This window comes from Manis javanica, chromosome 2 (genome assembly GCF_040802235.1).
Source record: "Manis javanica isolate MJ-LG chromosome 2, MJ_LKY, whole genome shotgun sequence".
In the NCBI taxonomy this organism is placed as follows: Eukaryota; Metazoa; Chordata; class Mammalia; order Pholidota; family Manidae; genus Manis; species Manis javanica.
The window spans coordinates 95441822-95457130 of NC_133157.1; positions in this window are offsets into that span (position 1 = coordinate 95441822).

The following is a 15309-nucleotide window of genomic DNA, read 5'->3' on the forward strand; positions in this document are numbered from 1 at the left end:
TATGGTTTTTCAATTTAGACACCTAGGTTTTATCTATGGAACTCTTATTTTAACTTCTGTTTTTATTATATTAAAATGTATTAAAATTTTATAAATTTAACATTTATTTAAAATCATTCAAAATTTATATAAATTTTATTGACTCAATATTCTATTCTTGCTTTCTATAAATATTATTTTGATGTTGGATCTCCAGCATAAATGTTCTAAGTTTGTTATTTCATGTCTCAGTTCTTCTATTTCACTTTTTTTGTGAGATTTCCTCATTATCTGTCAATGCTTTCATTAATATTTTTTGCTTTTCAACTATGATTTCCTTTTTAAGGTAACATCTGTTTTTATTCAGTTATTTTCTATCATCTGACTGAAGCTGTTAGTTATAGGTCCTATTATAATATAAACATATTATAACTATTAATTATAGATTTTCTTCTTATTACAGTATTATATTTGTTTTCTGTGAACTCCTTGTTATCTCTGTTTTCTCTCTGTCTTTTGCAGTAGATTTCCTAAAATGTCTGGTGATGACTATCCACTCACACAGACAATCGTGACACCTAAAGCCTCCTGGAAGTTGTGTCCTTGGTTGGGTGGACCTGTTAGTGCTGTTTTCACATGTGCCTCTTCAGTATGACAAAATGCTAAGGAAAGTACTCCCATTCCTCATCACCTTCTGTGATGGGTGGGTGGGAAGGCATAGCCACTTGGCTACAATGCCAGGGGACCTAAAGTTGTAACTATTCCTTATGAATAAAAGCTTTCAAATGATCTTATTTTCAGCCCTTTCCAAATCCCTTTATGGCAGGAATTCATTTTCTATTTCTCATTTGGCTCTGAGTCTGCTGATCAGCCCCTATCTTCCACAAGGTTAGCTTTCTGCTTTCAATTGCCAATGAGTGAGTTAGCCACTTTTACACTAGCTTTCCAATTTTGTTGATTCCTTTCATCTGCTGTCATCTGTGCTCCTATTGTTTTCTGTCTTTGTACACTTAAACTTTTTTTTATTTTCTTATTCTCAATATGCCATTGAGAAGAGTTTTCTTCATAAACAGGTAAACACCAATGTTCAAGCATCTGTGTTTAATCAAAACTCAGCCTTAATTTTATTGACTTCAAATAAATATACAGGTATCTCTATAACATGCTAAAGTAAAAAATGGAATTGAATCACACTCATTTAGATCACACATATTCAGTTACAGTTGTTCCAGGAAAACAAATAACACCAAACAAAACGAGAGAGAATGAATTTAGATACGCGATTCTGTTCAATCAATAAACACATGCTCAGTCTTACTCAGCTGGAGAAATAAGGATGTTTCCCACATCCTACTAAAATGATACTGTGTCCTTTCCTGACCTATTTCTTGAGAACGACTTTAACCAGGCAAAGTTTTTGCCTTTAGAAACTAATTTTGGTGTATGAAACAATTCCATTGCTTAGGAAGATTTAAGGAATCTTCATATTTATTTGGGTTGCTTATCAAGAGAACTAGTAAAATATTGTAAGTCTTTCATGAAACATAGGCTCCCGTAATAAGAAATGAAATAAAATAGAAAAGTCTTTTCTGGTGTTTTAAAAACATTTTTCTATATAACTAAAAAGTAGTTTTCTAAGCAAAGAGAAATAAAAAATATCACTTGAAAAATATTTTTCATATGACCTTTTTGTCATCTTTATTCTATTTATTACCTGTCTGTCTCTTTACATGACCCTCTTTTGGATCTTTATTGGAGTCGGATCAGATGGGGGTTGTAATCTGATTCAGGGCTGTCCAATCTGGGATTTTCCCTCATCAAATGCCAGCATGTTGTAATTCAAAAAGACTATAGGAGCATCTAATGGAGTCTCTGTCCTTAATCTAAGAATTCCTTCCAGAGCACTTACGACTGGCTCAGCAGCTGGCATAATTTTTCATGGGAGCCCATTTCACAGCTAAAGCATTACACTACTCAAAAGTGATTATTCCAAGCAGAATCCAAAACTAATTTTTAAAAACTCTTTCCTATTTGTAATAAAAGTACTTAAGACTATGACACTTTCCTCTGAGTATAGCTTTTGCTGTGAACACTGTAATATAAGCAACAAAGAACTCACTTTTAACTATTACTTATCCTGCCTTCCCTAGATTTGATGTATACTTGAAATGATATGGTCTTAAAGTTCCGGAAATTGAAAGTTTTTTTTATTTAAAATAAAAAAAGTAAGGAATAAAAATGTAACAAGCATCCATATTCCTTTCTTTTTGTGTTAATATCTGCTTTTTGTCATATAAGCATCCTTTGAATGTACCCACTTACACAGATATACACACACACACACACACACATGCCCAATACTGGTATTTAAAAAAAATACATGCTAAAGTACACTTTAATCAGCCATGTCCATCTATTTTAACATTCTTATAAATATACATAAAACATGTACTATTGTGTTGTTTATTTTAAAGTTATCATAAATCAACATTATGCATTTTATCAGTTGTGCCTTTCTTTTCTACTCAACATTATGCATTTAAGATTTATTCAGTTTCATCTATATAACATGAATTCATCCATGTCATCTGATATAAAGTGCCTTGTGAATAATCAAAATTTTATATATATATTACCCTACCTAATGTTGGGCATTTAGGCTATTGATAAGTTTTATCATTGGAAAAAAGGCATGAGTGGTGCAGTGAATAACTTTGAGTACAGACAAGAGACTTGCTCTGGGGAACATAGATGGAAGATGGAAATTTCACTGAGCTTTGCCATTATGTCATCCACTCTGTGGAGCTTGTCTTTGTACAATCAGTTTCCTATGTATCCTGCATCTGCATTAAAAAACTTTGCTGATGGGAATGTAAATTGGCATAGTCACTATGGAAAGAAATATGGAGGTTGTAAAAAACTACAAACAACTACTATGTGATCCAGTAATTTCCCTTCTGGGTATTTATCTGAAGGAAATGAAGTCAGGATCTTGCAAAGATGTCTTCATGCTCATGTTCATTGCAGTATTATTTACAAAGCCAAGACATGGAAACAATGTAAGTGTCCATCAATGGATAAATGGATAAAGAAGAAGTAGTATATATAAAATGTGATGGAATATTATTCAGCCATAAAAAAGTAAGAAAATCCTGTCATATCTGACAACATGGATGAAACTTGGAGGGTATCATGCTAAGTGAAGTAAGTCAGAGATAGACAAATACTGTGTGATCTTATCTACATGTGGAATTTCAGAAAAAAAATCCCTTATCTCTTAGAAACAGAAAGTAGGTTAGAGGTTGTTAGGAACTGTGGGGTAAAGAAGGTACAAACTTCCAGTTATAAATGAATAAATTCCAGGACCTAGTGTACAGCATGGTGCCTATAGTTAACAATAGTGTATTGTACTTGAAAGTTTCTGAGAGAATAAGTCTTAAAAAAACTAATAGAAGTGGTAACTTTGAGGTGATGGACGTCTTAACTAGTCTTACTGTGGTAATCATTTCAGAATATATGCATATATGTAAACATCATGTTGTATACCTTCAATTTACACAGTGTTGTATGTCAGTTATATCTCAATAAAGCTGGAAAAAATAAATTCATTAGAAGGAATTTTTTAAAAGGGAACTTTATTATTTTGCCTGTTAGTTGCCATAAAACAAATCAATCACTGCTACCCATGTGATAGCACCATATTTTTAAATCTCCTATTAATACTGTCTTCCTTTCAATTTCTCATTATGTTCTTAAAGATTTTAACTTTGGGTATTTTGCTTCTGTGTCACCTGACATGGCATCAATATGACAACTTGATTTTTCTCATAGAATGCATTTCATTTTAGATTTTTCTGTATTTTTGATATTACTACATTTTCTTATCCATTAGCCTATCTTTACTTATTCTTTCATTTTAACCTTTGAGACATTTTATGAAACACTGTCTTTTATTCATCTATAAAGCAATGTCCTTCTCCAAAAAAAAAAAAAATTCAGAGAAGACTGTATGCCTTTTACAGTTGTTGCCAAAGAGCCAAAGCTCTTTTGATTGCCTAATTTTTTTATAGTTCTCTCCTTTTCTATATAGATGGGTGATTTAATTCTCTACAGTTTGCACTGTATATCATCTATTTTAAATTTCAATAATGATTTTACTATGTTTTTAAACAAATGCTTTTATCTACATTTCTCTAACAATCCAGAACAAGAAAAAAACCACCTTACTTGAAGACTGTCTGAGAAAAGAGGACTATATCCTCTGATTTCTTTCCCTCCACTCATTTCCCATTTGCCAATATGTTGGGGACAGCTGAAACCTGAAAGGAACTGAGAGAGGACAGCTGAGAGATGAAAGACTAGGGTGAAAGAATGGTCAGGGATAAAGGAGTTTGCTAAGAATAATAACAACTCCTAAATGTTGAGTCTGAGTGTGCTGAGATAGAATCTATCCTGAGGACAGAGTATGCTTGTTTTGTAAAAAAAGTATGTCAATACTCAAGCACATGTTTCTTGATCCCTGGTTAACCTGCCCTTCCTGAGTGTGTATAAAAAGAGGAAAAGAGGAGAATAAAGGCTATATGTTACATTCTGGCTTGATTGGGTATCCTGTCAGAGTGAGTTGTACATTTATTCAGCTCCATGCCTGCCCTTCAGACTGTTCAACTTCGAGGGCAGGCACCATCAAGTGGCACCCAAACAGGGACCTGAAGTACAGAGGAGAACGTGAGAGCCGCCGGGAGATAACAGTGCGCATGAAGCAGGTAAGGGGCCACGAATCATTTAACCTGAGAGTATCATGGGGGCTGGAAATAGCTGAGTCCTATTTGTACAGATACTTAAGCATATGATGAGAATGCGTGGTGCTAAGGTAGGGCAACAACAACTAACAAAATTTTTAGAATTTATAGAATAAGTATGTCCTTGGTTCCCCAAGGAAGGTATCTCATTTAAAAGATGCTTTTTTTCGCAGTTTAGGAGATAGTCCTGCAGCTAACATGATGTAAATATAGCCTGAAAAATAATCAAGGTACACCCTCAAACCAACATGTAAATAACTCTATTCTATTGACTCCTTTCCTTAGAGGCAGCTGTCCTGGAGTTAGGCATTGTCTTTTCTGCAGCCCCAGGAAAGCAAAACAAGCTTGTGACTCAGATTAAGATTCTAGCAGCAAAAAGTCACACAGTCCTTGCATTTAACAGACAGGCAGGAGCCTCTCAAGAGATGATTAGGAGGATCACGGGAAGATGGTGGCATGAGTAGTTCAGAGGAAATCTCCTCCCCAAAATATATATATTTATGAAAATTCAATAAATACAACTATTCCTAAAAGAAACACCAGGGGATGCAGTACAACAGCCAGGATACATCTACATCTGTGAGAACTCAGCATCACACAAAGGGGGTAAGATACAAGCCTCCGCCAGGTGGGACCCAAACACTCTCCCACCCCAAAACCCGGCGGGAAGAAAGAAGTCAGAACGGGGAGGGAGTGGAAACCCAGGACTGCTAAACAATCAGCTCTAGAAATCCTCACCCGGAACGCAGACACAAGGTGCATGAGGGTACTGGATATTAGAGAAATGGAAAAGCAAAACCTGTGGGCAGGTCCCCGCAACTGGCACCCCTGAGACAAAAGAAAAGCGAGTGCTTTCTGCAAGTCTTAAAGAGACAGGGACCCCATAGCTGGACAAAGTTGTCCCGGCAGCTAGGAATATCCAGGAAACTTAGGTGCCCTAAATGGAGGCAGTGCAGCTCTGAAGACCCTCACAAGACTAGGCAGCCTGCCAGTCGTTCCTCCAACTGGTGTGGACCCTGACAAATGGACCCAGTAGCAGGAGAGTGGGAGTGCGCGCCGGGGGCGGAAGTTCTAGAAGGAACTGAGAGCAGATCTGTGCACCAGAGGGCTAGCCCGCAGCCATGCAACTGAACAGCCTGGGCGCGGATCGTGCACCGGCAGCAGTGAAGCCACAGCCAGGTAGAAGCCTGCATGGAAAAGCACCGCGCACATAGGCAGCGGAGCCAGAGGGAGCAGGCACGCTCCCAGGAGCCGACCGGAATCCCAGCCCAATGCACAGCAACCCGGGCGAGACCCAAAGGCTGCTGCTGCCACACAGCTGCCTGGCAGGGTCACTGCTAGCACGGAGGAGTGCACCTGGTGTGCCTGCCACACCCTGCAGGGCTCCGCGCTGCTCTGACAGACACCCCACCCACAGCAGCTTAGGAGATTAACCTGGTGGCTGCTCCAGGAGTACAGGTAGCTGTCACAGACAGCGGAGAAGGGCAAGGCATCCAGCAAGCAGGAAAGGACATTCTTCTCCCAGCTGACACACCTGCAACCTGCCTACAGCCCCTGCAATCACCATGAAGAGGCAAAAAAATCTGGTCCAGACCAAGATAGTTACACCTGATAAAGGATCTGCAGAGGGAAACCTAACCAGCCTCTCTGAAAAAGAATTCAAAATAAAAATTCTAAACATGCTGACAAAGCTGCAGAGAAATATGCAAGAGCTAAGGGATGAAGTCCAGAGGGAGATTACAGAAGTGAAACAAACTCTGGAAGTATTTATAAGAAGAATGGATAAGATGCAAGAGGCCATTGATGAAATAGAAACCAGAGAACAGGAAGACATAGAAGCTGATGCAGAGAGAAATAAAAGGATCTCCAGGAATGAAACAATATTAAGAGAACTGTGTGACCAATCGAAATGGAACAATATCTGCATTATAGGGGTACCAGAGGAAGAAGAGAGAGAAAAAGGGATAGAAAGTGTCTTTGAAGAAATGATTGCTGAGACCTTCCCCAAACTGGGGGAGGAAAAAGCTGCTCAGACTACGGAGGCACACAGAACTCCTGAGAGACGGGATCCAAAGAGGTCAACACCAAGACACATAATAATTAAAACAGCAAAGATCAAGGACAGGGACAGAGTATTAAAGGCAGCCAGGGAGAGTAAAAAGGTCACCAACAAAGGAAAACCCATCAGGCTATCATCAGACTTCTCAACAGAAACCTTACAGGCCAGAAGAGAATGGCATTATATATTTAATGCAATGAAACAGAAGGGCCTTGAACCAAGGATACTGTATCCAGCATGATTATCATTTAAATATAAAGGAGGGATTAAACAATTCCCAGACAAGCAAAAGTTGAGGGAATTTGCCTCCCACAAACCACCTCTACAGGGTATCTTAGACGGACTGCTCTAGATGGGAGCACTCCTAAAAAGAGCACAGAACAAAACACCCAACATATGAAGAGTGGAGGAGGAGGAAAAAGAAGGAAAGAAATAATCATCAGACTGTGTTTATAACAGCTCAATAAGCGAGTGAGGTCAGACAGTAAGGTAGTAAACAAGCTATCCTTGAACCTTTGGTAACCACAAACTTAAAGCCTGCAATGGCAATAAGTACATACCTTTCAATAATCACCCTAAATGTAAATGGACTGAATGCACCAATCAAAAGACACAGAGTAATAGAATGGATAAAAAAGCAACATCCATACATATGCTGCTTACAAGAGACTCACCTCAAACCCAAAGATATGCATAGACTTAAAGTCAAGGGATGGAAAAAGATATTTCATGCAAACAACAGAGAGAAGAAAGCAGGTGTTGCAATTCTGGTATCAGACAAAATAGACCTCAAAATAAAGAAAGTAACAAGAGATAAAGGACATTACATAATGATAAAGGGCTCAGTCCAACAAGGGGATATAACAATTATAAACATACATGCACCCAATACAGGAGCACCAATATATGTGAAACAAATACTAACAGAATTAAAGGAGGAAATAGAATGCAATGCATTCATTTTGGGAGACTTCAACACACCACTCTCCCCAAAGGACAGATCCACCAGATGGAAAACAAGTAAGGACACAGAGGCACTGAACAACACACTAGAACAGATGGACCTAATAGACATCTACACAACTCTACATCCAAAAGCAACAGGATACACATTCTTCTCAAGTGCACATGGAACATTCTCCAGAATAGACCACATACTAGGCCACAAAAAGAACCTCAGTAAATTTCAAGAATTGAAATCCTACCAGCCAACTTTTCAGACCACAAAGGTATAAAACTAGAAATAAATTCTACAAGGAAAGCAAAAAGGCTCACAAATACACAGAGGATTAACAACATGCACCTAAATAATCAGTGGATCAATGACCAAATTAAAATGGAGATCCAACAATATATGGAATCAAAAGACAACAATAACATAAAGTCCCAACTTCTGTGGGATGCAGGGAAAGCAGTCTTAAGAGGAAAGTATATACCAATCCAGGCATATTTAAAGAAGGAAGAACAAAACCAAATGAATAGTCTAATGTCACAATTACCGAAATTGTAAAAAGAAGAACAAACAAGGCCTAAGGTCAGCAGAAGGAGGGACATAATAAAGATCAGAGAAGAAATAAATAAAATTGAGAAGAATAAAACAATAGAAAAAAATCAATGAAACCAAGAGCTGGTTCTTTGAGAAAATAAACAAAATAGATAAGCCTCTAGCCAGACTTATTAAGAGAAGAAGAGAGTCAACACACATTAATGTAATTAGAAAGGAGAAAGGAAAAATCATGACAGACCCCACAGAAATACAAAGAATTATTAGAGAACAGTATGAAAACCTATATGTTAATAAGCTGGAAAACCTAGGAGAAATGGACAACTTCCTAGAAAAATACAACCTTCCAAGACTGACCCAGAAAGAAACAGAAAATCTAAGCAGACCAATTACCAGCAACGAAATTGAATCGGTAATCAAAAAACTACCCAAGAACAAAACCCCCAGGCCAGATGGATTTACCTTGGAATTTTATCAAACACACAGAGAAGATATAAAAACCATTCTCCTTAAAGTTTTCCAAAAAATAGAAGAGGAGGGAATACTCCCAAACTCAGCCAACATCACCCTAATACCAAAACCACACTAAGACCCCAACAAAAAAGAAAACTACAGACCAATATCCCTGATGAACATAGATGCAAAAATACTCAACAAAATATTAGCAAACCGAATTCAAAAATACATCAAGAGGGTGATACACCATGACCAAGTGGGATTCATCCCAGGGATGCAAGGATGGTACAATATTTGAAAATCCATCAACATCATCCACCACATCAACAAAAAGAAGGACAAAAACCACATGATCATATCCATAGATGCTGAAAAAGCATTCGACAAAATTCAACATCCGTTCATGATAAAAACTCTTAACAAAATGGGCATAGAGGGCAAATACCTCAACATAATAAAGGCCATATATGATAAACCCACAGCTAACATCATGCTGAACGGCAAGAGGCTGAAAGCTTTTCCTCTGAGATTAAGAACAGACAGGGATGCCCACTCTCCCCACTGTTATTCAACGTGGTACTGGAGGTCCTAGCCACAGCAATCAGACAAAACAAAGAAATACAAGGAATCCAGATTGGTAAAGAAGAAGTTAAACTGTCACTATTTGCAGATGACATGATATTGTACATAAAAAACCCTAAAGACTCCACTGCAAAACTACTGGAACTAATATCCGAATTCAGCAAAGTTGCAGGATACAAAATTAACACACAGAAATCTGTAGCTTTCCTATACACTGACAATGAACTAATAGAAAGAGAGATCAGGAAAACAATTCCATTCACAATGGCATCAAAAAGAATAAAATACCTAGGAATAAACCTAACCAAGGAAGTGAAAGACCTATACCCTGAAAACTACAAGACACTCTTAAGAGAAATTAAAGAGGTCACTAACAAATGGAAACTCATCTCATGCTCCTGGCTAGGAAGAATTAATATCGTCAAAATGGCCATCCTGCCCAAAGCAATATACAGATTCGATGCAATCCCTATCAAATTACCAACAGCAATCTTCAATTAACTGGAACAAATAGTTCAAAAATTCATGTGGAAACACCAAAGACCCCGAATAGCTAAAGCAATCCTGAGAAGGAAGAATAAAGTGTGGGGGAGGGGCTCACTCCCCAACTTCAAGCTCTAGTACAAAGCCACAGCAGTCAAGACAATTTGGTACTGGCACAAGAACAGAACCACAGACCAATGGAACAGAATAGAGACTCCACACATTAAACCAAACATATATGGCCAATTAATATTTGATAAAGTAGCCATGGACATGCAATGGGGAAATAACAGTCTCCTCAACAGATGGTGCTGGCAAAACTGGACAGCTACATGTAAGAGAATGAAACTGGATCACTGTCTAACCCCATACACAAAAGTAAACTCCAAATGGATCAAAGACCTGAATGTAAATCATGAAACCATAAAACTCTTATGAAAAAACATAGGCAGAAATCTCATGGACATAAACATGAGTGACTTCTCCATGAACATATCTCCCTGGGCAAGGGAAACAAAAGCAAAAATGAACAAGTGGGACTATATCAAGTGAAAAAGCTTCTGCACAGCAAAGGACACCATCAATAGAACAAAAAGTTATCCTACAGTATGGTAGAACATATTCATAAATGACAGATCTGATAAAGGGTTGCAATCCAAAATATATAAAGAGCTCACACACCTCAACAAACAAAAAGCAAATAATCCAATTAAAAAATAGGCAGAGGAGCTGAATAGACAGTTCTCTAAAGAAGAAATCCAGATGGCCAACAGGCACATGAAAAGATGCTCCACATTGCTAATCATCAGAGAAATGTAAATTAAAACCACAATGAGATATCACCTCTCACCAGTAAGGATTGCCATCATCAAAAAGACAAACAACAACAGATGTTGGTGAGGTTGAGAAGAAAGGGGAACCCTCCTACACTGCTGGGAATGTAAACTAGTTCAACCATTGTGGAAAGCCGTAAGGAGGTTCCTCAGAATGCTCAAAATAGAAATACCATTTGACCCAGGAATTCCACTTCTAGGAATTTACCCTAAGAATGCAGCTCTCCAGTTTGAAAAAGACAGATGCACCCCTATGTTTATTGCAGCACTATTTACAATAGCCAAGATATGGAAGGAACCTAAATGTCCATCAGTAGATGAATGGATAAAGAAGATGTGGTACATATACACAATGGAATATTACGCAGCCATAAGAAAAAAACAGATCCTACCATTCGCAGCAACATGGATGGAGCTAGAGGGTATTATGCTCAGTGAAATAAGCCAAGCGGAGAAGTACAAGTACCAAATGATTTCACTCATATGTGGAGTATAAGAACAAAGGAAAACTGAAGGAACAAAACAGCAGCAGAATCACAGAACTCAAGAATGGACTAATAGTTACCAAAGGGAAAGGGACTGGGGACAATGGGTCGGAAGGGAGGGATATGGGCAGGGAAAAAGAAAGAGGGCATTACGATTAGCATGTTTAGTGTGTGGGGGACACAGGGAGGGCTGCACAACACAGAGAAGACAAGTAGTGATTTTACAGCATCTTACTACTCTGATGGACAGTGACTGTGAAGGGGTAAGTCGGGGAGGCTTGGTGATGGGGGGAACATAGTAAACATAATGTTCTTTCTGTAATAGTGTATTAATGATACCAAAATAAAAATAAAAAAAGAAATGATTAAATCTCGGGCAGAAAAAACTAGGAAAACTAACTGAGAGTAATTCAATCCCTAAACTCTTTGAAAGAAGTGTCTTATCTTCTGCACCCAAACCTGGCTTCAGTACAAACTCTCTGATTAGAGAGGCTTGGCCCCTGAGAGAATTATGCAATATAATGTTATGCAGCTAAATATATTTTGCCACAAGGAAAGGAAATAGTTAAAAGTCCCATGAACTACTACAATATGAAACTAGTTTTCTAAATTCTTTCAGTGAAAATCTATTCTACTTAGTAGGTTCATCATTATTTTTAAAAATTCAGAAGTTATAAACTAGAGTCCCTGAGATAGAAGAAATTTATCTTTTGCAATACAGCCTGGCTTTAAATAACTCATGCTAGAATTGTACATGCATTTTATTTCCAGGCCCCTGGACTGGGGCTGTCTAAACCTTAAACCAGTAATGTAAACTGCTTGCCCTTAGAGTGTATTCTTGAAAACTGAAGTACTTTAATCAAATAAACTAAGAAGAAAGAAGGCAATTAAATATTAGTAACTCAAATCTTTATGTCAGTTTGTCTTTGTATATGTTTTTATATGAAAAGTGTTGCTAACTGTAGTCATTATGTCTCAGTCTGTATGTTTGTGTGTATAAGTGTGTAAATAAAAAATAATTTCTACCTCTGGATGGTATTAATAAAAATTGATTTAAAAACAAGCACTTATGAAAATTGGGCATTCTCAAATTTCCAGAAAATCTTATAAAAATATTAAGCATTAATGCTAATTTAAGTTTAAGTGAAACAGACATGTACTTATAGTTTTTAGCTGCCAAAGTTTATGTATGTATCTGCAAACAGCCTGAGAATTTTTGTGGTAACCAAAATTCTCAAAGTTTGCTAAGTTATATAGACATATTTTGTACTTAATGAGAAATTGTGCTGTAAGGCACATTTCCAAAAATGATAAAATATGTTCATAAATGTATCAATATGAAGACTGCTATGTAACAGTTTACAATGGTCTATTTTCCAGTGTTCACTGAAGGTTAAGGTACCAAATGGTTTTAAGTTCTAATAAAAACTACTTAATAAGGAAAACATTTGTGTATGTTAAAGAATGTATGTTTTAATAAGAGAAGGTATAAGGAATAAAAATGCATTGTGTTGAAAGTAAAAGAAGATAACTATTCAAAAGTACAGCTGTTTGTTTAAGGAAAGAAAACACTAAATGTAAGAGGAAAGTTGTGGGAAGTTTGTGAAGGATTGATATGATCTTGCTGTGTGAAATTGAAAGCAAATGGTTCTTGATATCAAGTACACAGCAGGACTAGAATTTTTGCTTGTTAAAAGAACAAAAGTTTATTGCTCTACCTTTACTGTTGAAAGATTGTAGAAAGTTTTCTAATTAGTTATTAAAGCAGTTTCTTATGCTTGAGGTTTCAATGAGTTGTCTGAGTGTTTGGGAAGGTGAGATCTTAATATTAAAAAGACTAAGCTAAGTGTTAACAACTATGTAACCTTCTGCATTTGCTTTTAAACTTTCTTATTATCATTCTGGTTAAATAATAAGTGTTACTTAATAACTATAATTCTATTTAGGCAAGTGCCTTAAAAACTTTTGACAACTTCCCAAGACCAAATTTGAAAAAGTATTTTTACCTCTAATTAACTCTGATATTTTCCAGAGGGCCCCTGGAACATATCAGTGGAATTTCTTCTCATTAAGGAAAATATTTGACTAATTTGGCTTATTTACCCAATGTACATTTACCTGGAAAGCACTGCAAAGGGAATAATGCCAAACTTTATTACTGAATGTTTTATGTTACAGAAATATCACTCTTCCCCTTAAGATGCTTACTCCTGATGCCCAATTAAATTTACCTGTTAGTACTACTATAATTACTGATTGCGTATATATTAATTGTACTCATGTAGCCTCTTACTGTAATTGTACAACCAATGTAAAATTGTCTTCTAGATATAGACTTCCAAATGGTTGGGTATTTTTGTGTAATAACAAAGCATATCAAGCCCTTTCTTCACACTATGATGTGGGACGCATTCTTCCTGCTCTACATCCTGGATATAGGCTCAAGAAGCTTCTCCTAGCTCTGCCATCTGATTGTCATGAAAACTTGAAACTTTCAGATCCTGCCGCTCTTGCAGTTGCAGCTGCATTCCTCCTGCAGGTTCCTGGACTTGTCATTGGAATGCTAAAGGAGATATCTAAGCTGGCCTGCACATATAGCAAAACAACAAATTTGACTGCTTATATATTATCTGAACTCAACCAAGAACTGAGAGAACTGCAACTTGCAGTACTTTAAAATTGGGCTACTATAGACTGTCTGCTGTTTAAAGAACATGAAGGATGTAAACAGTTTCCAAGAATGTGCTGTTTCAATTTGTCTGATTTTTCTCAAACTACCCAAAATCAATTAGATGATATCCATCATACTGTCAATAAGTTTTCACAAATGCCTGAGTTATCTAACTAGTTTTCTTAATATCATTAGATATAACTAGTAATTGTAAGTCTGCCTTTGTTATGTATCTGTAGTCCTATTCTGTTAATGTGTGTATGCAATTTAACTAGTAGTTTGTTAAAACCTATGTATATATATTCAAATTATGTCTGTCTTTCAACATGTTCAATCTCAGCCATGTAATGCATATTTCACACAAAACTGGAATACCATATAATCCACAAGGCCAAGGCACTGTGAAACGTGCCCATGGCACCCTTAAAGCTCAGTTGGAAAAGACAAAAAAGGGGGAGTTATATCCCCAGTCACCACAGAACTATTTAAATCATATCTTATTTGCAGCCAAAACTGCATCTGATATATTAAATCAGATAAAAGACATGATCAAAGAACCCCTGAATAGTCTCTGGCATGCCGTCACATCTCTCTTAACCCTAAGCATTTTATGTCTTCTATTGCTGTTACTTGGGCCTTGTGTCCTTCGCAGCATGTGGAAACTCATCCAACAAGCATTAAGAGACCTGCATCATTTGAAATTGCAGACGCCCCCCCGCCACTTGTAAATCATAAGTTCTAAAGTCAAGTATGGTAGCCAATAATGGGTAAGATATGGTTGAATTGTAAATACCAACCTAAGACAGCCAGTGGTCAACAGAGGACTATAGCCCCATGTTGGGTAAGGATTTACTTCAACCATACAACCTAAGACAGGCACATACCTTGACCCAGTCTGAGTTGGGTTGGTTGTTTTATTAAAGAAAAAAGGGGGAGATGTTGGAGATGGCTGAAACCTGAAGGGAACTGAGAGAGGACAGCTGAGAGACTAGGGTGAAAGAATGGTCAGGTATAAGGGAGTTTGCTAAGAATAATAACAACTCCTAAATGTGTCTGAGTGTGCTAAGATAGAATCTATCCTGAGGACAGAGTATGCTTGTTTTGAAAAAAAGTATGTCAATACTCAAGCACATGTTTCTTGATCCCTGGTTAACCTGCCCTTCCTGAGTGTGTATAAAAAGAGGAAAAGAGGAGAATAAAGGCTGTATGTTACATTCCAATTTGACTGGGCATCCTCTCAGAGTGAGTTGTACATTTATTCAGCTCCATGCCTCCCCTTCAGACTGTTCGACTTCGACGGCAGGCACTGTCACCAGTATGACCTGGAATTTTTGTTACAGTTATTTATCAAGTACACTGTATATCTTTTTGTTAAAAAAATCATTTCTAACATTGGTACTCTTTTTTGCATCCCTATACAATAAACTATTGGGATTTACTTATAAACTTAAAAGTTAA